The sequence below is a fragment of the Chrysemys picta genome, chromosome 1 (genome assembly GCF_011386835.1).
Source record: "Chrysemys picta bellii isolate R12L10 chromosome 1, ASM1138683v2, whole genome shotgun sequence".
NCBI lineage: Eukaryota > Metazoa > Chordata > Testudines > Emydidae > Chrysemys > Chrysemys picta.
Window position 1 is genome coordinate 306,091,442 of NC_088791.1, and position 27,742 is coordinate 306,119,183.

Genomic DNA, 27,742 nt, shown 5'->3' on the forward strand with positions numbered 1-27,742 from the left:
ATATGCCAATAACTTAGCATTGTAGAGGCTTATATAATACCTGGGGGAAAAACAAGTTTACGCCTCTTGTTTTAATTGTTTACCTCTCTACTAGTCTGATTTTTTTCTCCTGTCAGTTTGCTTTATATCCTTGCCTTATCACACCCTCCCACAAGAAAGAATAACACTGATTTTGGCCTTATATTTTACATCTGTCTATAGAGATAACTTTCTGTGATTGCCATTTTCCACATTGGAGATATTTATTCCCATCCTTATCACTCTACAATTATGCTACCTCTTCCAAATCTCCTTACAAAGTATGCTAACAAATTGTTTTGTAGTTGTCTGAAATAGAATTGTGAATGCATAAGATCACTGATCTAGGAATAAAATGCCGTTTAGACGTAAGCATCACATAGGAAGCATTATTTTCATTTAACTATATATGTGTTGTTTGAGCTGTTTATAGAATACCTATATTTTAATTGGTTGTTCAGAGATCTTGTGTAAATCCCTTGTACGTCTCCTCCTTTACGTTCTCCTGCCACTGCCCCATGCCCAGGAGATGGAAATGTACCTTAAAGCTGTCTAAATTTTTTTTAAATTCCATGTTTTTTTTTCTGTCACAAGTCTACCATAACTATTAAAAATTGTAATTTATTAACAGAAAGGGCACTATGGTACAAAAGCACAAATCAGACCAGCATGGTTGCCGGCACGGTACCATAAATGCTACTCCAGAATCAGTGCTGTTGTTGCAACCAGGTCATTATGCAGGCTTGCATGTAGCCGGAGAAGGAGGTGGGTGAGGCAAGTCAGGAAAAGATGCTCCCAAAGGGGAATGGCAAACTCCCCCTGCTTGTGATTCAGGTGCTACCAATTCTGAAGTCCCTGAGAACAGCCTGTCATAATGGAGGTACTCACATAGGATGGATGTGGTATTGAAACAGATAGGGCAGACTGCAGGACAGCATTGTCCAGCTACAGGCCCATGATTGTAGCACTCCAAGGCACAGCCCCAATAAAGCAAGACTGTCGGTGAATGGATACCTCTGCACAGATGATATCACTCGGCTATGCAAACCCAAGACACAAACAATGCATGGGAAGCCATCACAACAGTTTTCCTCTGTGCATCAGGGAGTTGTTCTATGAAAGAAACTGCCTGTTGTAAACTTGCTACCTATGTAACCATAGCAAAACTGCAACAAGAAAATATTAGTTGCTGGAGTGTCTGTTAGTCCCCAAAAGGGATGCTGCCACCAAAGTGCACTGCTTTGCAGCTCTAGTTACTCTCTGCAAAAGTAATTTGTCCACGCTTGCTGCTCTCAAGTACAACATGGGGTGTGTCAAGGCTGCTTCCCCACTCTGAACTTTAGGGTACAAATGTGGGGGCCTGCATGAAAACTTCTAAGCTTAACTACCAGCTTAGATCTGGTCCACTGCCACCATTCCCAAGTGGATTCCCTTCCCTGGGAAGCCTTGGGAAACTCTTCACCAATTCCCTGGTGAATACAGATCCAAACCCCTTGGATCTTAAAGCAGGGAGAAATGAACCATCCCCCCTCCTTCCTTCCACCAACTCCTGGTGAATACAGTTCCAACCCTTTGGATCTTAAAACAAGGAGAAAATCAATCAGGTTCTTAAAAAGAAGACTTTTAATTAAAGAAAAAAGGTAAAAATCATCTCTGTAAAATCAGTATGGAAAAGAACTTTACAGGGTAATCAAATTTAAAGAGCTCAGAGGACCCCCCTCTAGCCTCAGGTTCAAAGTACAGCAAACAGAGATAAACAGTCTAGTAAACGGTATATTTACAAGTTGAGAAAACAAAGTGAAACTAACATGCCTTGCCTGGCTGTTTACTTACAAGTTTGAAATATGAGAGACTTGTTTAGAAAGATGTGGAGAACCTGGATTGATGTCTGGTCCCTCTCAGTCCCAAGAGCGAACGAACTCCCAAACAAAGAGCACAAACAAAAACCTTCTCCCCCCCAAGATTTGAAAGTATCTTGTCCCCTTATTGGTCCTTTGGGTCAGGTGTCAGCCAGGTTACCTGAGCTTCTTAACCCTTTACAGGTAAAAGGATTTTGGAGTCTCTGGCCAGGAGGGATTTTATAATACTGTACACAGGAGAGCTGTTACCCCTCCCTTTATAGTTATGACAGGGTGTAATGCTGCAGGAACCAGGACATTCCCCATTCCACCTACGCCTCTCCCTCTCTGTTCCTGTGCAGCCACTGGACCCTGCTTCTCCCTATGGGCTGCAGAGGGGGCTACACAACAGTGCTGACTGTGGAGTAGCATTTACTCCATGCAAAATTGGCTTTGGGGAGATCTATAGCTGCCACAGATTGCTGTGCATCTTGGTACAGAGCTGAACCCTAAATGTTGTGTTGGTTCAAATTCTGAGTCAAAGTTACTAGGTATCTGTTAAAAACTCACTCTGTTATACTAACAAATTTATTAGAGCATAAGCTTTCGTGGGCTACTGCCCACTTCTTCGGATGAAGAAAAGCCAAGGCATAGTGATCTGAAACACAGATGAAGTGTTTATTCAAGAGGAATAGTCTTTAAAGAGAAACAATGAATGTGCAGAAATGGGATCTGCTTCAGAAATTGTATTCAGTTTACATGGCTGTCTGGTCTACAAGTTTAGAGTCAGATTGTGATACCATTATTCATGTTGGCTAACATTTTACCAACTCAATGTTCCATTTACTGCAAAGGATATACTTGTTGAGTTACATACAACTCAATGTGAGCAAGGGCATCACAATCCAGCCTTTCATGGTTCAATTTAAAGCATTTGTATTATAATAGTGCCTGGGGGCCCCAACCGCACTGTATTAGACACTATACACACGTATTGCAAAATATGGTCCCTGCCTTAAAAAGCTTACAAAGTAAGGCCCTCATCCTTAATTTTATGCACTGTGTGTAGTTCCATTGAAGCCAAAAGGGGCTACTCACAGTGCATAAAGTTAAGCACATGCATAAGTCTTTGCAGGATCTGGGCCTAAGTATAAGATTAGAGACTGTCATGGATTCCAAGGCCAGAAGGGACCATAGTAATAATCTATTCAGACCTCCTGTATAGCACACACCAGAAGTTCCCCAAAATCATTCTTAGAGCATTCCAAGTCAGTAGGTGGATAGAACCAACACATAGGAGGAGCCCAGGATGACAATGAAATGCGTGTCATCAGCAAGTAAAAGCAGTCTGTTTCCTATAGCAAGGCTTATGATAGGTACACATAATGTGTCCCTTCTTAGTTAATTTTTACCTTTGTTGAAGTATTTAGCAATCAGGTAGAATCATAGACTATCAGGGTTGGAAGGGACCTCAGGAGGTCATCTAGTCCAACCCCCTGCTCAAAGCGGGACAAATCCCCAAATGGCCCCCTCAAGGATTGAACTCACAACCCTGGGTTTAGCAGGCCAATGCTCAAACCACTGAGGGAGGGAGGGAGGTAGGAAGGAAATACGTTTCTTATGTAAGAAACTGTACTGAATGGTTGTGTGAATGAATAGTAAATTTAGGCAGCCAAATAACCTTAACTCCACCCTGTAGTGATACCATGAGGGAGATAATATGAAAACAATCTAATGTGTCTTTAAAAATCAACCACAGGCACTGAAGTATCTTAATCATAATTGTATAGTTATTGCGTAGTGTCACAACAGGGCAGAGTTAAGGCTGGTTAAATGCCTTAACTGGGTATTTCTTACTTCAGCATGTTTGGATTTCTTTTAAATGTAACTTTAACTCTGACTTTCCAAAGTTTCTAATATGATTGAGTTTGTAACAGTTACACCATTAATGATATATAATCTTAACCTTAACACCATCTTATTATATTCTGCCCCCACCCTGAAAATTAATGTCTGTACTAAGTAAATCTGTACCCCTCTCTTTAATAAATAGCCCCAGAGGCTGCAATGAAAATCAGCGCCCCATTGTGCTATGTACTGTACATATTTAGCTGAACAGGCAGTCCTATGCCCAAAGAGTTGTCTATAAACATACAGCCTTTCCACTAACCATGTGTTAATCAGCAGGGCCTTTGATTCTGTGTAGTCAACATAATGGGATTGCAAAAGCTGTATGTGCCAGTCATCCCATAGCAGGGGTAGCAATGAATGACCTGCTTTTCCATTGTTTCTCACTTGTGTGAGTATCCATTACGTAGCTAATCAGAGTTAATTTAGCATCATTTTTACTTAGCTGTCAAATGGTTAAGCTCTAGTTGAAGTCACTCATTTATCATGGAAACTAGATGCCAAAGGTTATTGTTGCTGTGTCATTTTTAATTACGTCAGAACAGTTTTTTAATAAATAGTGACAGAAGTAAACAGAAATCGGAGGAGAAGACAAAGGATTGAATTAGACCAAACACATTGTTTAACATCCCACAAATTATTTGGGTGTTAGCTTTCTACAAGCTTTCACTCTTCAGATGCTGCAGAAAGATTCATTGTGAAATCCTCATTTCCAAGTCCTTGGTAGTATATCCTATCTTTGCCATCTTATTAATATTCACGGGATGAAAGAAATATGTAATATAACTATAAATAACTACATAGGAAAGAGACAAAAGTATCGATTTACATTATATGATTTTTGCTGATCATTCATTCTATCTTACCAGTCACCACAATTAAATTGAGGGTCCCCTCTCCTATCTTTGATATATAAATAAAAATCATATACCATGTATTGACTTTTTAAATTGTGAATGAATATTTGATATTCCAGCTTCCACAGTACTACAGTAGTTCTCAAGGAAAGAAAATAATCTTTTACCGCTAAATCATTAATTCAAATCCAACCAGGGAGGCAGTGATAGAAAACTTACCATTTTAATGGCTGTTTGGTGACTTGTGTGAAATGAGTTTTGTGGTCTCACTCCAATACCTAGCGGGCAGGTGTCCACATCACAAAAATCATCACAGCTGGCACTAAACCCACCCATATGATTCTCAGTTTGGGTGCAGGAGACATGAGGATCACACCTAGCTCAAGCCATTGTAAGGCTATGAATATTATAGGTATTCAGATATCACAGTGCTGAGTAGAATGAAGTTGTTGATAGTCCCACTAGAAAGGCCAAGGACTGAACTGGGCATCTCATATCTTAAAATGGTTAATTGTCCCTAATATCCTGTGTCACTGTAGCTAGCAGATAGCAAAACTTACTCTGCATTAAATTTCCAACTTCAAATCCTCAACTTTAAAACTGGATTTTCTTCAAACTTGGCTTATTCCTTAGATCTCAGTGAAAACTATAAAAAAAAATTATCTTCAGCAGTTATTGAGTTTTTTGTGTGCAGCTTTTGGGTAAAACTGTCTTTTATTTTTCCATGCATAGTTCAAGAACAGATGAATTGTTCTAGCTTTCACATATATGCACAAATATCTCCTCTGGGCTGAGATTAAGCAGGTAAAGCTTCAACCCCAAAGGAATTAATCTGACAGGGTTTCCAGCAACTGTAAAAGAGGGTTAAGCACTTAACTGCTTGATACTGAGTTCCAAATTATCTTCAAAGCTTTTTACGGATAATAACTAATCCTCACACCACACATCAGTGCAATTCTGTCTGTGAGGGGGGGTCAGGCTGCAAAGAACTCATGCAGGCAAGGTCCTTTGTGCCACAGAGATGTGTTTTGTGGGGTGATCCATCTGCAGTAATATGAAGAGGGGCCTTGGGATAGGTAAGAATAGAGGCAGGGATACTGAGGCTATGTACACACTAGCTTACGTTGGTATAAGTTACGTTGCTCAGGGGTGTGAATAAACCATCCCTGAATGACGTAAGTTACATCAACCTGAGCGCCGGTGTGGAGAGCGCTGTCAGCGGGAGAGCTTCTCCCACCAACATAGCTACCTCCGCGCGCAGAATTGTGGCAGCCAGAGAACTTAAGTTGATGGGAGAGCTCTCTCCCATCGGCTTAGAGTGTCTGCACTTGCAGCACTACAATGGCACAGCTGCGCCGCTGTAAGCTCTGTAGTGTAGCTATTGCCTGAGTGTGGCTCTGACGTTATGCAAATCCACCTGCCAAATGCCTCTTATGAGGCAAGATGGTATGATAAAAGAGGCTACTCTAGCCAGGGAGCTCCATTAGCAGACAGGGGGTAGCTCCTTAACCTTTGAAAGGAGAGAATACTGTTTCCGGACCACTGCAGAATATACCCCTCACAAAGCCCTTTACCTTAGGCTAAGTGCAGAGAGAGAATTGCCCGAAGCCACAAAGGGAGTCAGTGTCCGAGCCAGTGTTAGAACTCAGGAGTTCCTGGGCCTCAGACCACTCCTTTCTCACTTGCTCTTCCGAGTTGGCCGCACTAGAGCGGTGGTGAAGCTGTTCCTGTATATATGGATAGTGTGTACATTTGTAAAGCAGGATTGTCTGTGCTGAAAGATGGAAGATGTGTTCTCTCTTCCCGCCCTCCCCCCCCAAAAAAGAGAGAGAGAGGGAGACCACTTCCCTATTTAGCAGGCACAAGTAATTTAGTGTTATGTGCAAAAAAAATGCATATTTTTGAAGTGCCGCTCTCAGAAAATAATCTTATTTCCAAAGCTAACATCATTCCTATAGCGTACAGTTAAATACAATGAGCACATTGGTGACATTGGTCTAAAAGGAATAGCTACTAGCTTGAAAATGCTGTATACATCTTGCTGGCGTTTTCTTTGAATTCTATTGGAAAACCACCATATATCTATAGATATAGATAGATACATGAGAAGCAAGAATCCAGAATGCAATTATTACAAATCATGTAAATGATAAAGTATGCTCATAATACTATCTTTTAAATATACAAAAGTATTCTCTGTAAATTAGCTAATAGAATTCCTGTGATTGGGGAGCAAATATGAGTCAACACACTTTTCTTGTCACATGGAAGACTGCGGGTCCAATTCTCCAGTGTAAATCTGGAGTAACTTTGATGAAGACAACAGAGTTACTCCAGATTTACACCAAGAGCAGAACTTGGCCCAGATAATCTACTTCTATGTAGGCAGATTGACAGTCTCACTTGTTTTGGATGTAAGAAAACAAAGCCAGTGAATTGCTGTCTGGTAGAATCTAAATTCCATTTTTGTTGGCTTGATTTCAGAATCAATATTTGTGTCTCAGTGCTGCCCCCTCGCCTAGACATGAAGCATTAAACAGTTTTGTTACTAAGTTGCGATGAAAATGAGTAGCTTGAGGGCACTGGTTTATTACTAGTATCCCACTCTGTTTTCATTTACTAAATGACATTCTGAAAGCTTCTATTCTGAACATAATCACCTTAGGGTATTAACCGAGTACAACTCTGAGTGATTCAATTATTGCTGAATGTCAGTCCCTTCCCAGAACATAGGGCTTAGCACATTAACAGCATGTTTAATTGTTCCCAATTGTTCTCTTTTCACTCATCAGGTTTTCCCATAAACGCTCCTGGGAAAGATAGAATTTGCAGCTACTTTTTTAAAAACATGTTTGCCCCTTTTCGCAGTAACCTACTTCTCCAGATGAGTACGTTTAGGCTGCTGGCCATCTTTTTAATTTAATTTCTTTGCAAATATCTTTTCCCCTTGTTAAATCTCTGCATACTTTCTATAAAGCAAGCTTGCAGCAATTACAGGGCATGAGTCCTGTCCACAAGGATTGTAGGACAGAAATATGGTCTTCACAAAGCTTTGTTGGAGACAGATATAAATGAGTCCATCACCTTCACAGCTTTGCTTTCCCTCCAACTACTCTTCACTTATTCCTTGTGACACAAAACAGTCTAAAAGAGGAGGTGTAAACCCAAGAATTCCAGAGTGGCTGCAGCAGGCTACAGTTTACAAATGAAAGTTGCCAGTTGGTGTGCAAGACTATGATATTTGAGAACCGAAGGTTGAAAGGGAGAAGAGATCCATGGTATATGCTTCCTGAAATGCCTTTGGAGTCGAATATCTTAGCAGGTGTTTAATATTTGATGTTGTGCAGGTTTCCAAATTTCCATGTACATGATATCCCAATTTTAGCAGGCATTTTCTAGTCAAAATAGCACCATCTGCTGTGCTGTTTAATTGTCCTGTAATTAAGAACTTACCTTAGCCATTAGTCAAAATCTTGAAATTTGCAGATTAAGGCACTAATAGGTGGGAATTCCTAGTATTATAAACCTCCTCTCCCAAGGAAGTAACATGACCAGTTTTCCCTTCCCCCCGACCACCACTCTTCAACTGCATAACCCCATCACCAGAACTATCCCAAGAGACTCTTGGATCTAAACCTCTCCTGGCTGGCTAACCAAAAGGAACTCATCCACCACATTTCTGAGCCCCCTTCCTGCCCCCCGACAGCTACCAAGCTCACTAATTATTTCCCTTTACCACCATCAGGCTAACACCTCAACCTTCTCAGTCATCCCAGCTCAATCCAATCCTGTAGAAGGGGCACTGTCACCTCTTAAGCACCCTCTTGCAGCAGAGAGTGGCTTTGCTGAGGTCTGCCTCAGTTTCCACCCTCAATGAGGTAACAGTGAGGTCACTTAGCCAGTCAAGGAGAAGTCAAACACTCAGCTTTACAGTACTATATGTCCCTTTAGTAAAGCTTTCTGAAAAGAGCTCTTGTACAGCAGTTTAAAGGCCTTACCTCAGAGGCCAGATAAAACTTAGAAGTCCCAAAACAAAAGTCTTTAGGTTCCAGCCGCATCTCCTTCTGCAGTAAGGCCTCAGGCTTCTCCACTCCGTGGAGAGTTCTTCAGTCTTTCCCTAATTTGCTAAGGGTCTCTCCCAGGACTCCCTGCCTGGAGAGCAGTTGCTTTTGCAATCTTGCAGTGATATTGGATTATTCCTTCCTACAGGAAGTACTTTGTGCTTGTCTTTATTGAATTTCCTCTTGCTGACATCAGCCCAATTCTCCTATTGATCAAGGTTGTGCTGAATTCTAATCCTGTCCTCCAAAGTGCTTACAACCCCTCTCAGCTTGCTATCATCCCCAAATTTTATAAGCATACTCTATGCACCTTTATCCAAGTCATTAATTAAAATATTGATTAGTACAGGACTCAAGACTGACTCCCTGCAGTACCCCACTAGATACAACCTCCCAGTTTGACAGCAAACTATTGTTAACTACTCTTTGAGTATGGACTTTCAACCAGTTGTGTACCCACCTTATAGTAATTTCAGCTAGACCATATTTCCCCAGTTTGCTTATGAGAATGTCATGTGGGACTGTGCCAGAAGCCTTACTAAAATCAAGAACATCATGTCATGCTGGCCTAGTGGATGGAGGGAAGCAACATTGACAAAGAAGGAAATTAGGTTTGTTTGGCATGATTTGTTCTTGGCAAATTAAGGAATAGACAACACAGAACCCTATTATCCTATAGGTGGTTACAAATTGATTGTTTAATCATTGTTCCGGTATCTGTCCACGTATCGAAGTTAGACTAACTGGTCTAAAATTCCCCGGGTCCTCTGTGTTCTCCTTTTTAAAGATAAATATTATGTTTGCCCTTCTCCAGTCCTTTGAGACCTCACCCATCTCAAAGATAATTGCTATTGGTCCATAATTGCTTCAGATGAATTTCACCAGGCCTTGCCAACTTGAATACATCTAACTTATCTAAATATTCTTTAACCTGTTCTTTCCCTGTTTGGGTTTGTGTTCCTTCCCCAATGTTGTTAATATTAATTTTGTTGAGTATCTGGTCACCATTAGCCTCTTTTAGTGAAGATTGAAGCAATATAGGCATTAAACACCTCAGCCTTCTTAATGTCATTAGTTATTAGCTCTCCTTCCCTGCTAAGCACTTTCCTTCATCTTTCTTTTGCTCCTAATGCATTAAAAGAACCTTATTATTGCCTTTTATATACCTTGTTAAGTGTAATTCATTTCGTGCTTTAGCCTTTATAATTTTATCCCTATATATTTGTGCTATTCTTGCATACTGTTCCTTAGCAATTCGTCCATGTTTCCACTTTTTGTAGGATTCCTTTTTGATTTTCAGGTCATTGAAGAGCTGATTATTTGGAATAAAGGAAGCTTAAAACAGACAGCATCTGTTGTTTTAAATCCTACAGGATTTTCTGCTTTTCGCATCCTAGCCCTTAATGGGGGACGATATCAGATTTAGAAGGGACAAGAAGAAAGGTTTATGCAAAATTAGGGACATGCCTAGAAAATGAGGGTCATTTGAGAGTTGGGGAGTGCACAAGCTGGTGCTGATCCAAATCTCCCTGTGGTAATGGACAGAAATCCTAATGTGAGATCAAAATGAAGAATATCAAGGGGTTAATCATAGCAGAAACCTGTTGTATGCTCCTTCAGAACTACTTAATCGTGTCAGATGCCGTAACAGCCAACTCCTATTATTTTATTGTTTTGTATACTTGTTTACCAGGGCCTGCTCATGCTCCATCTCCCTGCGAGAGAGTGTTAATTAACTGGATGATGGCAACATAAAAATGTCAAACAAAAATCATGGCATTATCAAGGCACGTGCTAAAAATCCCTACTCAGTCATCCAATTTGTTTATCCACACTGACACCACAGATTGGGCAAGCTCCCAAAGGGATTCAGTCTTTTAAAATCAGGGTTTCATAAAATCAAGGTGTAATCGTGCCTTAGGCCTGGTCTACACTAACCCCCCAATTCGAACTAAGGTACGCAACTTCAGCTACGTGAATAACGTAGCTGAAGTCGACGTACCTTAGTTCGAACTTACCGTGGTCCAGACGCGGCACGCAGGCTCCCCCGTCGACTCCGCGTACTCCTCGCGGTGAGCAGGATTACCGGAGTTGACGGGGAGCACTTCTGGGTTCGATTTATCGCGTCCAGACAAGACGTGATAAATCGAACCCAGAAGTTCAATTGCCTGCCGCCGAACCAGCGCGTAAGTATAGACAAGCCCTTAGTGAGTCGCAGCTGAGGATGCCAAATTCAGGAACAACTGCTGAGAAATAGGGCAAACACAACCCAAAACTGGTGGTTATTCTTTTATAATATATATCAATCCTTTAGTATCTAAAATCTGAAGGTTTATTTATAAAACGGAAGAAAGAAAGGTGAGAGTTAAAATTGGTTAAAGGAATCAATTACATACAGTAATGGCAAAGTTCTTGGTTCAGGCCTGTAGCAGTGATGAAATAAACTGCTGGCTTAAGTCAAGTCTCTGGAGTACATCCACAGCTTGGATGGAAAAAAGAAAATCAATCTTCTGCTCGTGGCATCTGATTCAGATGATGAAAATAAACATGCATTGGTCCGCACTGTTTTGAATTGTTATCGAGCAGAACCTGTAATCAGCATGGACACATGTCCTCTGGAATGGTGGTTGAAGCATGAAGGGACATATGAATCTTTAGCGCATCTGGCACGTAAATATCTTATGACGCCGGCTACAACAGTGCCACACGAACGCCTGTTCTCACTTTCAGGTGACATAAACAAGAAGCGGGCAGCATTATCTCCTGCAAATGTAAACAAACTTGTTTGAGCGATTGGCTGAACAAGAAGTAGGACTGATTGGACTTGTAGGCGCTAAAGTTTTATAATAATATATGAAGATATACCTATCTCATAGAACTGGAAGGGACCTTGAAAGGTCATTGGGTCTAGCCCCCTGCCTTCACTAGCAGGACCAAGTACTGATTTTGCCCCAGATCCCTAAATGGCCCCCTCAACGATTGAACTCACAACCCTGGGTTTAGCAGGCCAATGCTCAAACCACTGAGCTATCCCTAGTTGTCTTACATTGTTTTATTTTTGAATGCAGGTTTTTTTATACATAATTCTACATTTGTAAGTTGCACTTTCATGATAAAGAGATTGCACTACAGTACTTGTAATGGGGGAATTGAAAAATACTATTTCTTTTGTTTTTTTACAGTGCAAATACTTGTAATCAAAAATAAATATAAAGTGAGCACTGTACATTTTGTATTCTGTGTTGTAATTGAAATCAATATATTTGAAAATGTAGAAAACATCCAAAATATTTAAATAAATGGTATTCTATTATTGTTTAACAGCACGATTAATCGCATGATTAATCACAATTAATTTTTTTAATCGCATTTAATTTTTTAAATCACTTTACACCCCTAAAAATAATCTGTTTATAGGTTGCGGAATGCAAAAGAATTTGCTATAAGGAGTGTTCTACGATCAAAGTTTGTAAACTCATGGTTTACCTGTATATGTTGTTTGTTTGTATTACTGTAGTACCTAAGAGACCCAGTTATTGACAGGACCCCATGTATTGTATAAGTGGGGGTGGGGACCTTGTCCTCAGATTTGTTTGTAAAGCAGCTAACCCGCTATTAAATAATTCTGCTTTCAGAGCATGATGCTTCATTTGCTCTATGAATAGAACTTCAATTTAATTCAACGGGAGTTCCATGCAAAAAAAGGGCTGTAAAATTGAGCCCTGAGACTTCATCAGATTGCAAACTCTGTATGTACAATGCTGAATTGTGTTGTAGTGGAGTAAAATACAGTGATACAGTATTAAAACTGTTGTTTGATCACAGAAATTGCAGTGAAACTCAAAGTAATTCCAAGAAAGAATCATCAGAGCTATTTAGACATAGTAATTAAGAAATACACTTTTATAGTCAACAATTATTCCAGTACAATATTTCAACATATTAAGTGAATGCATGTGTAAATCACACTGCTGTCAAGAATCTTGGATCGAGTCAGGCCACTCTAGCATTGCTTTATAAACTCTTTGCTTTCTTAAAGGAGTGGAAAACATTAACATAATTTTGAGCTATCGAGCCTGCATACCAATCACTTAACAGTATAGTAGTTGGCATTGCAAGAGTTCCAGCTTTGAATGCTAAAAGAGAAGGGATTAAGGAGAGGAGTGTGAAAATGGCTGCAACACTGCAAACCTTCATTTTCAGATACTGGAATGGACTTTTGGATGTGAAAGCCTGTAGCTTGTGGTAGCCTATCATATGTAGCATGTGCTGAAATTCCAGCTGGGCCATGAAATTGCTGAATAATATAGTGATCTGAAACTGAATGTCCTGCTGTTTAGTTTTCTGAGTTAAAAGGAGAGTAAGGTTGATTGTACAGTATAAAACACTGAGATTTTTTGCTTTAAACAAATCTTTCAATATTTCAGCTGTATTCTGCTCTGTTATGTGGATGCCTTAGTGGGGGAGTAAGTACAAGGATCCTCTTCCATTGTTATATGAAAGGATCAGGGCAGGAACTTCAGCTATTCTCACAGAAAAGCCATCCTCCCATATCATTCAGGAGGTCAGCCCCATTGCAGAATCTGTCCTAAGGCCTGCAGGAGAGGAGCTACATAGTAATGGAAGGCACATAGTAATGGAGCTCCCCGCCCCCACCCCTGTGCTGCCTACCTTAACAGGAGAACATCCAGTGCATAAGAGGGTCTACCTTTAGGAATCTGGCACTTCAGAAGATTTTGTGTGTCCAGTGCAGCATGTTTCCTGTGCTGACCTGATTTCAAACTCACATGGCTTCTGACATTTTCCTTTTTAAAAAGAAAAAAGCATGCACATGCATGCGCACACCATTAAGGATACTGAAGTATCCAGAAGGAAGGATGATCTAGCAGTTAGGGCAAAGGCAGGGACTCGGGAGAACCAGGCTCAGTTCCCTGCTCCATCCCAGACTTATGGTGCAACCTTGAAGGGCAAGTCACTTCATCTCTCTGTGCCTCAGTTCCTCATCTGTAAAATGGGGATAAGAACACTTTCCTACCTGAAAAGGGTGTTGTGAAGATAAATACATCCTGAGGTGCTCAGTTACTGTGATAATTGAGACCATAGAATACCCGAGATAGAAATATAACCTGTATGCATAATGCACAACTGCAGTATCAATATTAAAAAATCCTAAGTATTCAAAATCAAAAAGTAAGTCAATGTATGTACTAATTTAAACTTGAAGTTGGTATGTTTGGTTAACAACAATATCAACATAATGAAGATTCAAAATCATCATGGCTAAATTGGGGTAGGGATGAAAGCCTGCTGGCTGGAACTTCAAACCAGAGGAGACTGAGGTGATACTGATCAGAAAAGGAAAGCACTCCAGGGACCTGGCAAAATATACAACTGCTTCATCATCAGCTGGTCTGGAGTCTAGGGGTCTTAGTAGACTCATCATTATTCCTAGACTTGTAAGTTGTATTGAGCACCAGACTAGCATTGTTTCACCTATGGGAAAGCAAGTGCTCTGCACTTTCCTCTGTCAGATGTGGATCTTGTCTCCATCATTTATGCCATCATAACCTCTTGGCTGGCCTTCAGAACCTCAATCTGTTCCAACATGCAACCATCACCAGTTGAATCGGGTGGGCCAACAAGAGCACATAATTCATGTGGTACACATTTGTCTGCCATCTGAAATTCAAGGCACTGGTTACCATATACAAGGCCCTAAATGGTCTGGACCCAGGATACCTTATGGACCACCTTACCATCTGCAAATTCTCTATTCTTAACCAGAATGCTGAAACTCAGAGCACGTCTACACTGCCCCACAGTTCGGACTACGGGAGAATGAATATTATAGAACGCACCAAAGTGCTGCTCTGTAACTCGTCCATGTAGACACTGCAAGTGCAAACTTAAAGGTCCCCCGTTCTCACTAATGTAGTCTTCTTCAAACAGGACTACGTTATTGCAAACGAGGGACTTTTAAGTTTGCACCCACAGCATCCACATGGGAGTTGCGGTGCAGCACTTTGATGCGTACTGCTATTCACACACCCTGTGGCCTGAATTTTAGGGCATTGTAGATATGCACTCAGTGACCCAGGAATGAAGCTTTTGAATGCCGGACACGTGGCATTCTCATTGGCAGTCCTATGCCTCAGGAGTTCACTCCCTGTGCACTTAGAAAGAGCCGCATAACAAACATCTTTGCTTAAGCCTTCCAAAATGATTAAACTTCTAGATGACTTGTCAGATGAAAAGCCGCAGGTAGAAAGTGAACATGACACTTTGTTAAAGTCTCAGTTTAAAGCTTATAAAGGAGCCCTACTATGGTAAAGGACATCATATAGATGTCTATAATAGTAATGACCATAACTCTGATTCACAAGCCACACTTACAGATTCTTACATCACTACTTAGCAATATTGTACAAAGTCCCAGATACTGCTGTATTCATGATGGATGTGTTTAAAAAAAAAAAAAAAAGTTCTGCTGCCATCACTTACACATGTGCAACTGCTGGATTTCAGTGAGATTGAATGGGTATAACTGAGGGCAGAAATTGATCCTAACATTTGTTAATGATAATACAATAGTTATGTATTTTGTTTAAGGTTCATATTACTTACTTCAGCCAGGTTAACGTTAATTTGTAGTCTTTTTTTGTTGGGGACAGAAAGAAGAGCTAGATTCTTAATTCAGTCATACAGATTGTTTCAAGTCATTATTAACAGTTTATCAGTTGATCTGGATGTATGCAAGTGTAACTAAGAGTAGGATCTGGTTTGACCTCTTTAGCACAGAATGAAAATAGGTATGTTTAATTATACCCTATTAACATAAAGGGTTTATTTTTGTGAATTGGGCTTGTTTTATGATTTTGTCATAGTCTTAAGTAGGGATGGTTTAAGGCTCGTTCACCATGTAGACTGACCATCTGCGCTCAATAATTGCAAATTCACTTCCAGTATTAATAAACTCTTTCTGTGTTCTTGCATGTCTCTGAAATGCCTTAGGCAACTGTTTCTCCCTCATATGGAAAAATCACAACAGCTGTGGGATTCACAAGGACTTCAGTGCTTGTCTTATGCTACATTTCTGGAAGCAAGCTGCTAAGTGCAAACAACTTTCCACACTGCCTAATAACTGTAAACCCATTAAGTGTAACTTCGGTGACATCAGAAAAATAACTTTCTTTCAAAGTGCCTTAATTGGATTACATAGTACCTGAACACCTGTGCTCATTCTCAGGGCCCAGGCCATAGTTTTGAAGTACCTACAAGTCAATAAGAGATAATGACCCAGATCCTCATCTGGTGTAAATCAGCACTTAGCATGAGCTGAGACTCTGTCTCAGTATTTTTAGACCCTTTTCTAAATGCAAAGAATGTTCATGCAACTTCCTACATCTTTATTCTGCTAGCAAATTAATCAAATCTAGCAAATAAAAATTGACCATCTTCACAGATGGAGTTAAGACAGTACACCTCTACCCCGATGTAATGCTGTCCTCAGGAGCCAAAAAATCTTACTGCTTTATAGGTGAAACCGCGTTATATTGAACTTGCTTTGATCTGCCGGAGTGCGCAGCCCCGCCCCCGTGGAGCACTGCTTTACCGCGTTATATCTGAATTCATGTTATATTGGGTCGCGTTATATCGGGGTAGAGGTGTATTATATTTATTTGGACTTTTAGATCTTTTGACGAAGTCTCTTATGAGAGACTACTAAGAGAATTTATTAGTCATGGTCTAAGAGACAAAATATTGTCATGGAAATGAAACTTTCTAAGAGACAGAAAACAAAGACTAGGAATAAATGCAGTTTTCATCATGGCCAATAGCTATTAGCAGAGTGCCCCAACATTCTATGTTAGGACTAATGTCGTTTAGTATATTTATGAATGATCTGGAGAAAGAGTGAGCAGCGAGGTGACAATGTGTGCAGATGACACCAAATTATTAGATGGCTCAAGACCAGCAAAAACTGAGGAACTTCACTGGGACCTAACCAAGCTTGGAGAGTGGGCAACAGAATGGCAGATCAAATCCAATGTTTAGAAATGCTAGTTAATGCACATTTGAAAGGAATAATCTTTTATACCGAATCATTTCTAATTTATCTGTAACAGAGTTTCTGAAAATACATCAACATAGATTGTATCCTCCAAGCTTGCCAGGTGCTGTGCTCCTCCAACTCCTTGTGAAGTCAGTTTGTAATAATATCTCTTAATAACATATCCTAATAAAGGCCTGATCCCTGGAAATGACCTCAGATGATCAGCTGCCAGGTCTCTCTCCAAACATTTGCTGGCATAGCTCTGTTGATCAGGGGTGTGATGAGGTGTGATCCCTGATCCATGTAGCTATGCTGGCAAAAGCATGTTGAAACCGTTATCCCAGCAAAACTGCATGTTTGCCAGTATAGCTTATTTCATTTGAGGGGCTGGAATAAGCCACACCAGCAAAAGACCAGTTTTGCCAGTATACGTTGCATCCATACTTGGAGCACTTTGCTGGTATAATATATAAGCATAGGTGTACTGGCAAAGATCCTAGTGTAGACCTGGACCATGTAATCCAGAAAAGGGTCTGTTGTAAAGGCAGATTTTGTTGTTGTTTTTCTCATTGTCTTCAAAAGGAATTGAGGGCACCCAGTTCTCCCAGGAGGCATTTAGCATACTGCGGGATTGCGCCCATAGATCATAAACTACTTGGGTTGGTGTCCGTTTGTCTTTACAGCACCATGCACACACACAACTCTGTGCAGATATAACAACTTGATGTTCCAGTTTTCTGGGCATGGGGAGTGGCCTGTTTTGTTGCTAATGGCTTGATATGATAAGCTTTTATTATTTGGGGATCTTGTTTCAATTATTCTGTTTCCTCCAGCCACCCACCTTCACATGCCCTGTTTATTTGCTGTTTTTTTCATCAGGAAGAGTGTATCATGTTCAACCTATTATTGTTTTAATTTTTGCAACTTGTCATTTTTGCCCTCAAGTTTTTGCCCTCAGTCAGTCATGTGTGCAGCATCTGACCTCCTTCTACATCCTCCAGCTGTTCTAGTTCTCTCCCATTGCCCGAGGGTTCTCATCTGCTTCCTTCTTGTTTGCCTTTGCAGCCTCTCTTAAGGTGATACCCCCTTTTTTAGCAGTCCATCTGAGACTATCTTTGAATATCTTGTTTATATTCTTCTGATTCATTGGTACCCATTCTTTCCCCAATGCACATATTCTCTTGCCATTGGATACCAAAAAAACATCCTCGGGTATCTTCCCAGGAGGTCAACGCTCACTTCAATTATTATGCATATATATATCTTTGTTACTATAGTGTTCTACTGAAGCTGGCTCAACCTGCTCTTGTTAAATCCTAACTATTTTACACCCTCCTTGATGACTGCAGTAGACTTATGTAATTAGTTCAAAAGGAGTCATTTATTTTAACAGTGGCCAATTAGACATGGCTGCTCATTCCTTAAAATGTGTGTTGTCTATAAAGGGGAGCTTCTTTAAAACCAGCTGCACCATACCGTTATATTCTCACCCAGAGCACCCTTGAACTTTCCTGCACATATGAGAGTAGGTGGCTGCCAACAATGTGTCATGCTGTTAGTATGGAAATGTTTAGTGCTTGGAGAGAACATTTCTTGTCTCTTCCTGTTTCTTTGGTTCTGAGAATCCTGGTTATGAAAGAATATAAGCTCTTCACGGCCTCTAGTGGACAACAGCTAGAACTGCAGGTATATTTTAACCTGTAAATGGATCTGAGGGAAAACTGGGTGTTACCAGTACACATTTTTTCTTAATATTCTTTGGTCATTGTTATAGAGGATTGATATAGACTCCCAAGAATGTAGGTCTCTCAAATAACACCGGAAGATAAACGTATGGTGTGTGTGTGGGGCGGGAGAAGTGAAGGTCATTTTGGGTTGCTAGTATAATTTATATCATTACAAGAGAATTCTTTGTCACCACTTATAAACCTGAAGGGATGCTGAGAGTGAAGTCTTGATTTCCTTTCGATTATTGTCCTTCAACTGCCAGGTGAAGATCAGTGCTATAAACAGAACACTGGCAATATGGCAATGTGCAGTTCAACTTCTAAGTTTTCAATACATAGCACATAACAAGGCTTATTTTGCCTTTTCATTTTTAGATTGTCCACAGTTTATAATAGCAGTGATTACAAACACAACAGAGTATAAACGAGGCTTATTGACAAATGTTTCATGAGAGGAAGGAGAAGCTGTCTCTGCATGTCATTGAAAACACCTTGGTTTAGCATTCATTCTCATCATTAATAGTGTTATATTGGATAAGCCCATTAGGTTACTCTATATGGAACAAAGACTGTACCTGAAGAACTGATGTGGGATTAAGCCAGTTAACATGATGGCACCTGTTCTCGTCTTTGTTTTTGGTTGTCTATGGTAAAATAAGAGAAAAGGTGTGATTAGCCTGTAAGTCTTTCCTTGGGAGAATCCAAAAAAGTAGGCAAAGATAAGGGCAGAAAGCAAAAGTTGTGGTTAATTTATGTTTGTTAGAGCCATAAATTGAACAATGGTCTGATACAGGGAGAAGAACACATTCTAAATTTAAGTCATTATCATTATCCTGTCTACCCATATTTACATGTATACAAGACTCTTGGAGAAGAATTTATAGATTTTGAGGGCAGAAGGGACCATTATGAGCACCCTATCTGACCTCTTGAATTAAAAAGGACATCGAATTTTACCGAGTGGTTCCTTCATCAAGCCCATAACTTCTAGTTAAGATAGAGCATATCTTTTAGCAATACATCCAAGGAGAGATACTAGAAATGCTTAGACTTGTCATTTTGTCACAGTGAAGAGTGTAGCTTCAGTGTAATTTAGGTACAAGTTAATGGTAAATGCACTAAGGCTAAGGAAGCTGTGTTTAAAATTAGTGTTTTATACACTATAGGATCGCTATATTTTCTAACTGGATCACACAAGAGGCATTGGAGTTCGAAGTTATTCCTTCTCTTCACACATATCAATTTCAGTATCAATATCCACTATCATAGTGCTGAGGCATTGGTTTAATGAAAATTAGAGGAATGAGTGCCACCTACTAGTTCATCCATCCCACTTTCTGCAATACTTGGCTTTTCCATTGGAGGTCTTGTGTCCAAGTCTGCCCCTGACTGCCACTGTTTAACTTATAAAGTCAAATAAGATCCTCTATATGACAGTAGTTTGGCTTCAGCATAGTTGCTCAGGTTTTCTATAAAGAGGAACACTAGGTGCCCCTGAAATTATTAGAATATTATTCTCAGTTTCAAATGCCTTTCTATTTATTTCCTAATGCTTAAAATGGAGTGTTCACCAAATAAAGTCTCTTATGGACTGTAGCATTGGGTACCATGTTTAATGGATTGTGGCTCAGCTGTCTATATTAGGTACCTATATGACCCCCATCATCCGGGTATCTGAACACTTCATAACCTTTAATGAATTTATTATCACAACATCCCTGTCAGGTAGGGAAGTATTATCCTCATTTTGCAGAGGGGGAGCTGAGGCACCGACAGGCTGACTTGCCTACACACAGGAAGTCTATAGTGGAGCGGGGTAATGAGTCCAGGTCTCCCACATCCTAGCTTGTATCCTAATTCCTGGACTATCCTTCCTCTCTCCATTGGGTGTGGAATATTTGGTAGTTTTAATTTTTTTTCTAAAGACTAATTTTTGAAAGTAAAGCTACAGTGTGAGTTTTTAATGCCATAAAACTTTTTAGAGAGACAAGGTGGGTGAGGTAATAATATCTTTTATTGGACCAACTTCCCATTGTTTGACTTCCTTTTTTCTTCATGTCATGGAGTTTCCATTTCAAACTGCAAAATTCTCTATGTTCCATTGTTGTTTGCAGTGTTCCAAATAACAATGGTAACTATAGAATTTTGCAGTCTGAAATGGAAACTCAACAAAATGAAGAAAGAGGAAGTCAAACTTAACAGGAAGTTGGTCCAAAAAAAGATATTACCTCACCCACCTTGTCTCTCTAAAAAGTTTGATGGCATTAAAAGGCCATGTTATAATAAAAGATCCCTCATCCATTTTTATCTCTTTAATATCTAATATCTTGGGACAACATGGCTACAACTACACTGAAATAAAACTTGGTGACTTTTCCAAGAGAGAAAGGTGACATGAGCAGGACAAGGCTAATGTGATCTGACATTCTCATGGACATCACTCCTGTTTGTGAAAATCTAAGGTAGGAGAGTGATATAAATGAAGTCAAATCTCCCTGCGCCTAACAGTTCAGATAGCTCTCCAAACTCTTTCCCCAAAGGTTCTTTCAGTCTATTAATGTTTAGATTACAGGGAGGCCTTCTATGTTGGCGTGACACCTACTTCTTAGTTCTAAAGTATGTAATTACGTTTCTTAAATCAAGACTTATTTTAGATGAAACATCTTGGTGAAAATCAATACTTTTCTGGTGCTAGAGCTCTGTCAGTTTTTTGTTTTTCTCTGTAAAGCAGATTGAAAGGAAAACTGAAAAATCATTGAGAAAGAAATATAATTAGCTTTGGGGGGGGTGTCTGCATGCATGTTTGTGATGGAAGAAAACAAATATGTCAATAATATAGATTACCAAACAAAACCAAATATTAATTCTATTAGTTTGTGAAAGGTCAGGGAGACAACATGTCATATCACAGGCATAGGAAACTTTGTCTACCTCCAACAAAACGCAGAGGGTCTGCAAGTAATGAAATACTTTGTTTTAAAGAAAAGATTGTAAGTTATGAAATAAGCACATGCCAAATTCCTTTCCTATGTCTTCAGTCAACATGAGTTTGGAGGCATCACTCATTCACTGACAATTAGAGCGGGGCAGGAAATGGTTTTTCCATCCTGTGAAAATTTTCAAGATTTCAAATATTTTCCTGTTCCACATTGGGATGAAACTAAGACCTTTCAAGGTTTTTCCACATATGTCTGCACACATACACAAAAAAGAGCAAGACCCAGCCCAGAATAACTCAACTGGGATGGGGGAGATCCAGGTTGGAGTCCCTGCTCAGAGCAGGGACTGGAATCAAGGTCTCCCACATCCCAGCAGAGTGCCCTCACTAGTGGGTTACTATGGGGTTTTAGTCTCCTTCTATGGTTTTGATTAGAAATTCCATCCTGGATTTCAGAAACCTTTCCAATGAAAGCTTAGTTGAAACTGGAACATTTCCACAAAAAGTTTCTGTTTTAGCTAATCGATATTTATTTACAGAGAAATGTTTTGTCAGAAAATTTCTAACTAGTACTACCAGTAACCCTGACATTTGTTCTCCTCTTACAAATGCTTGTTTAAAATAAAACCATGATGGGATCGTTATTACAGCATCGTTAAGTTACAGTAAAAGCAATTTGTTAGAATGAATATTTATTATGTGATTACTCTGTCGGCAATGTTTTTAAAGACTGAAGTAGGACCATGTTCTCAAAGAGCAAGTATTTTCCTGTTTTTATATATAATCTCTGAATGTGATTAATAGCACCTAACTTGTTTCCATGAAAATCCATGTTGAAATCTCTCAAGGGCACATGATAGTTTCCAGTTGGTGAGAGTTCTTAAAGAGGCCCTGTAAATTGTTAGCCTACCTCAGGGTTGCTTTTGTCATAGCAGAGGGCGGTAGGTCCTACGTGTGTGGCAGTATTGTGAAAACTGAGATTTTAATAGGATTATCAAGTAGTGAGAGGGGAAGAACCGGAAAATGTTGATGTCATATAGGTTCAACAACTTCTGTATTAGGATTACTAGAAACAGTGCAACTGAGTCGCTGATCTTAAGCAAGCAGTATTGTTTCCAGTCTCACTAAGATTAAGAACTTTTAAAAGCAAGGACAACACAGTGTTAGAGTTGCCATGGGGTATTTATGGCCATGCATACTTCAGATCTGAATCCTGAAGTGCTGAGCTCTCCCTGCAAGGGGTTTAGCAGTCTAGAATACTTACTAGCCATAATAAAAACCTTTCTGCATTTGAATGCTGCTTCTTATTTATGCTTTGGAAATACATTTTGATCACTTTTTAAGGAAATGTATGACAAAAACATTTAAATGTTTGTTTTAATATACCATAAGTTCTGGAGCTCTTGACTAAATAAGGCAATGCCATATTTATTTATATATTTATTAGTACAAAATACTCCGGAATAGAGTAGACTCATTAGATAAATAATATCAAATAATTACAGCCTGAGGCAGCAAGAAGCTACTGTTAAAAATCGGTGTTTATTGCACAATCAATGATGTATCCTTAACTGTAGTTCTCCTGAGGGTGGAAAATGAGGAAATATCACCATGGGCTATGATCTTCTCAGATTTCGCAAGAGCAGGCTATAGCAGTATTTGGTGCAAGCACCTCAAAGAAAACATGAAGTGCTGCTGTTGCTAATTCCCTAGGTGGCTACCTACTTTTCTAGGTAGCTCTGAACTAGTGCCCAGTGGGGTGTTTAGGGAGTATTGTGCTCCTACAGGTGTTGCAACTGGACAGCCACTTCAAGCTATTAAAGGTCCCATAGCACTTTGTGCAGGAGTAGGGGTAATTACATTCTGACTACCTGTATTTCCCTTGCAGTTTAATTTGGATACCTTATTTTTAACTTCTTGTCCTACACTGTTGTGCAGCATTACTGCACGTGATAAATGTTTCACACCAGAGGCAGCTGTGCTTCAGTGATAGAAGAAGAGAATTGCATATCGTTTGTTAATTGCTTTAGGATGACTGAAGATGATAATATATCAGGCTTAAGTTTTAAGCCATAGTTAGGTTTATGATTGGTGTCATCATACATTTCATTTGCATATGGCTCTTGAATTCCAACTTTCCTCACAATAGAAAAGATAACTTTACTAGATGCAGTTTCTTGGCAACTGCAATACCATGCCAGCTCCTTAGTGCATTGTGTCTTGAGGACAGATGCTGATGCTGAACTTTTAATTCCTTCTCTCCCTTATTACATCCTTTTTAAGCCTTTTATGTACAGAAGGGAATTAGCACTCCAGACCATTATTGTTTGTGGTGTTTTTAATTACTGATTTTCATGACACCCAATTAACATTTTGCTGTGAGCAAGACATTTTTATCCCCTTAAGCAAACCAGAAATTAACATTTGAATATGTACTTTTAAAAAATGTTTGAATCATACAACACTTCCAAGAGTTCTTGTCCCTGAGCTCTGTAGAGCATTTGAATCGGCTTACACAAATTATTATGTTCTGACATTTACAAGTTGAACTTGATGTTAAACTAGGCTCATGTCATTTAAATACCTTAAGTGATATTTTAGGCCCTAGAGCAGGGGTTCTCACAACAAATGTTTTGGTGGCCTCAGAGTGCGGCCACCAACTCTTGACCATTTTTCCTAAAATACGTAATTAACTTTAGGAAAAACAAATAAATATGCACATATAACTGCTCAAGTCATTGTAATTTATTTATGTAGGACATTTTTTTTTGCACACTCAATAATAAAAATAATGTACAGTTGTCTCTATTCTTTACTGGACCTAAACAGAATAGAAACACAAATAAGGTGCTTTGCATATTCTTGTCTTTTTTCTTATTGTTTCTTTTGCTTCTTTGGTTGCCTTTTTTTTTTTAAACGAACACAAATATCACTTTTCACAGCAGACTTACTCAGCCGTGGCAATCCCAGGGACAAATTGAGCCCTGGATGGGGAGGTGGGCATGGAGGCAGCAGGAGCCAGGGGCAATGGGGCAGTAGGGAAGGCAGCAGGGGAAGGAAGGGATAGTGAGCTTGGGGAACAGAGCCCAAAGCCCCATAGCTGGAGCCTGCCACCCCAGGGCGGAAGCCCAACCCCAACGCCCCTGGGAAGGTGGGGAACTCACTGGCTGCCTGCTCCTCCAGGTTTTGTCTCCACTGCTTTGCGCCCCTCCTCCCCCCCACCAATAACCACCCGAAGGCTGTAGCCACAAGAAAAGCCCCCTGGTGGCCGCATGCGGCCACGGTGGCCACATTTGAGAAACGCTGCCATAGAGTTTACTTACAGTTTTACTGCATTCTGCAGTTTTAGTGACTCATTTTGTGTATTGGATGTCTCTGATGGAAGGGGTTTGCAAATCCTGCAGTCTTGTCTCTAGTATTATAGCAATCATGCAGGCTTTGCAGCAGTGGCTCTGAAGGATGGTGTGTAAAGCAGAGAGAGGCCGTTTAACTTTCATATGCCAGATTCAAGCTGCTGAATTTAGAGTTAGAAAACATTTATATTGGCTGGTAATATGTGACATACAGATATGCCAAAAAAAAAAAAAAAAACACACATGGGTTCTTTTTTTCCACCAGGACAAATAATTAAAAGGCACAAATTAATACAAGAAATCAAAAACGACAGAGGTCTTCTTGAAAAAATGTGGAATTTTGGCAAAGGATGTGTTGTGCATACTTTAATCCTTCACAGTACAAATTTTATAATATCAAAAATGCAAATGCATCCCAGTTTATATCTCCTTATCTAATGTAGATAGTACTGTTGTTCTACTTTACACAGACATTGAGACTGTGAGTGACTAAAAAAAAAAAATCTAGCTAGCTCCTGCAAGAGCCTTCTGGCACAACAGTGCTGTTAGTTGATGTGGGCAGGGAGATGGGGACTTTACCCTCAGTAAAGGGGAGGGAGGTCTGTTATGACTGGTAGCCAAAGTCTAGGGTTACCTTACGTCTGGATTTTCAAATCCCCGTCCGGGGGGAAATCCCAAAAAGCTGGACATGTCCGGGAAAATAGGGAGGGAGGGCCAGGCAGTGCTCGGCAGGGGCCGGGGCTGGGGGTGCTGGGCCGGGGGCCGGCGGCGCGGTGCTGGGCCGGGGGCTGGCTCAGCCGGGGCCGGGGGCACGGTGCTTGGCCGGGGCCCAGGCCCGGGACGGCCCGGTGCTGGGCCAGGGCCGGGGGCGCGGGCACTTGGCTGGGGGCCGGTGCCCCAGGGCCCGAGACGAGCTGGGCGGGCGGGAGACGCCAGGGCCAGAGCCTCTTGGCCTGGGCCGGCCGGCTGCCAGAGGGAGCCCTCAGCCAGGGGGGCCAGACTGGGCCACGCCGCACCCCGCCCCAGCCCCAGCCCCAGCCCCAGCCTCAGCCCCAGCTTACCTGCTGCCTCCCTGTTTCAGGCTTCCCGCGAACATTTGATTCGCGGGAAGCAGGGGAGGGAGAGGAGCAGGGGGCGGAGCGTTCAGGGGGGGCAGAGTTGGGGCGGGGCTGGGGGCGGGGAAGGGGCGGGGTTGGGACAGGGCCGGGGCCCCATGGAGAGTCCTCCTTTTTAAAAATTAAAATATGGTAACTCTACCAAAGACCCCATTTTTTCCTGTGAAATTTTTCAGCAATGTTCAGTCAATAATCTCTACTTGTGACTGTAAAATTTGAAATATTGAAACATGTTGGTTTGATTTTAATCAAAATTTTCATTTTGACCCTAGTTTTCAAAAAACAAAACACTTTTTCGAAATTTCAGATTTTGTCTCCTACTTTCTTCCCTTTTTTCTTCTTTGTCCATGAATGCGACAAAATGACTGAAAGATGCCTCCATTTCCCAACTCCCCTTTTTGCCCCCTTCTTCAACTCTAACTTTTCAAAACTTCTCCAAATTTGGAAAAGTTACAGAGTGGAAAAAGGTAAAAAAGAAAGGGTAAATTGTGTGTATGTAGGAGGAGGACCCCAAACCATAGACATTTTTCATTTCTTTGCATTCAGTGGCAAAAAGAAACAACAAAAATTTGAAATTTTGAAAAAAATTGTTTTTTGCAAACTGAAATGAAAGGTTTTGTTTTCTTTCAAAATTTCTAGTCAAAATGTAATCCAAAATTACCTCTTGTTGTGAAGAATTTCATTTTCAATGAAATCCCATTTTTCCACCACTAAATTTTTTGATTGATAAATTTCAACCAGCTCTAGTATCTGCCTTGTACTGTAAAGGTGGTACAGAACCTCTATTTCCTACTGGACTTATATCTTCTCCTGGACTCCAGTGGCCAGGAATGAGTTTCATCTTCAGCTGGCAAGAGATGCCCTCTTCCTTCTTAGCTGCTGCCCTGGTCTCAGTGAGCCACATCTTCATCACCTCAAGCCTGAACTATTGCCATGAGCTTTACCTTGGACTGATCCTGAGGACAACCCGTAAACCACAGCTGGCCTTTTAGGTAGAACAGACCAACAAAGCACATTATACCAGTGTCCTGCTCTGGACACTAGCTGCCAGTTAAGTTCCAGTTTCATTTAAAATCCTGGGGTCCTCATTTTCTAGAATTATAAATTAGTGAAGAACAGGATTTCAGAGGCCACCTCTCACTCTGCACCTAATCACGACAACTACATTGAGTAGATGATATGGTTTACAGAGGCCAGATTTGAACTGGTGGGTGAGGAGGCAAGCTCAGAACATTCTCAATTGAAGGTTAGTACCCAATCCTGGGTATATACAGAGGGAACAAGCCTTTAATCTGCTTGTATGGGAACAAGCCTTTAATCTGCTCTGTATTAACATTAGTTTTTTAATTCTGTAAATATTATTCAAATGGGTATTTACTACTGATTGGTCTCATTTATGTTACTTCAAGTACATTTTAAAGGTCAAGCAAGTAATTTTAATCAGAGTCCCATGTGTTTTGACAGATAATTATTGCACATACAATGGCCCTAGAAAGTTGATTAAAAAGGTTTTTCCTTACAGCTGTGAATGAGGGGTAGGGATGGTGTTGCCTCTCTTCTATATATGCAGAGCAGCTACTGCTCCATCGAGTTACTGGAATGGATCAGCCAGTCCATCCACAGGAGAGTCCTATAGCTGCAGCAGTTCAAATCTAAATCACAGCTGCTTGGACCGGTGCCCTCAGCACTTGTCTTATGGCTGCCTATTGACAAAGCAGTAGCTCTATCAGAAGATGCATGGGGGGCATGCAGGGTCACGTGCCCCCCCAGATTTGCTGCTTGGCTTGTACTGAGCATGCTCACATGGAGTAACACTGCTGAAGCCTGTTGCCCTCACTCCTCCCCCCCACTATTGGCAGGCATGGGTCGTCTCC

General features: G+C 40.6%; 1 protein-coding gene across 11 annotated transcripts in view; it reads left to right on the top strand.

The window, feature by feature from the left end:
- The window catches only part of STARD13 (StAR related lipid transfer domain containing 13), a 445,413-nt gene that overhangs the window by 322,280 nt on the left and 95,391 nt on the right, over positions 1–27,742 (top strand). The gene's annotated exons all lie outside the window — the stretch shown is intronic.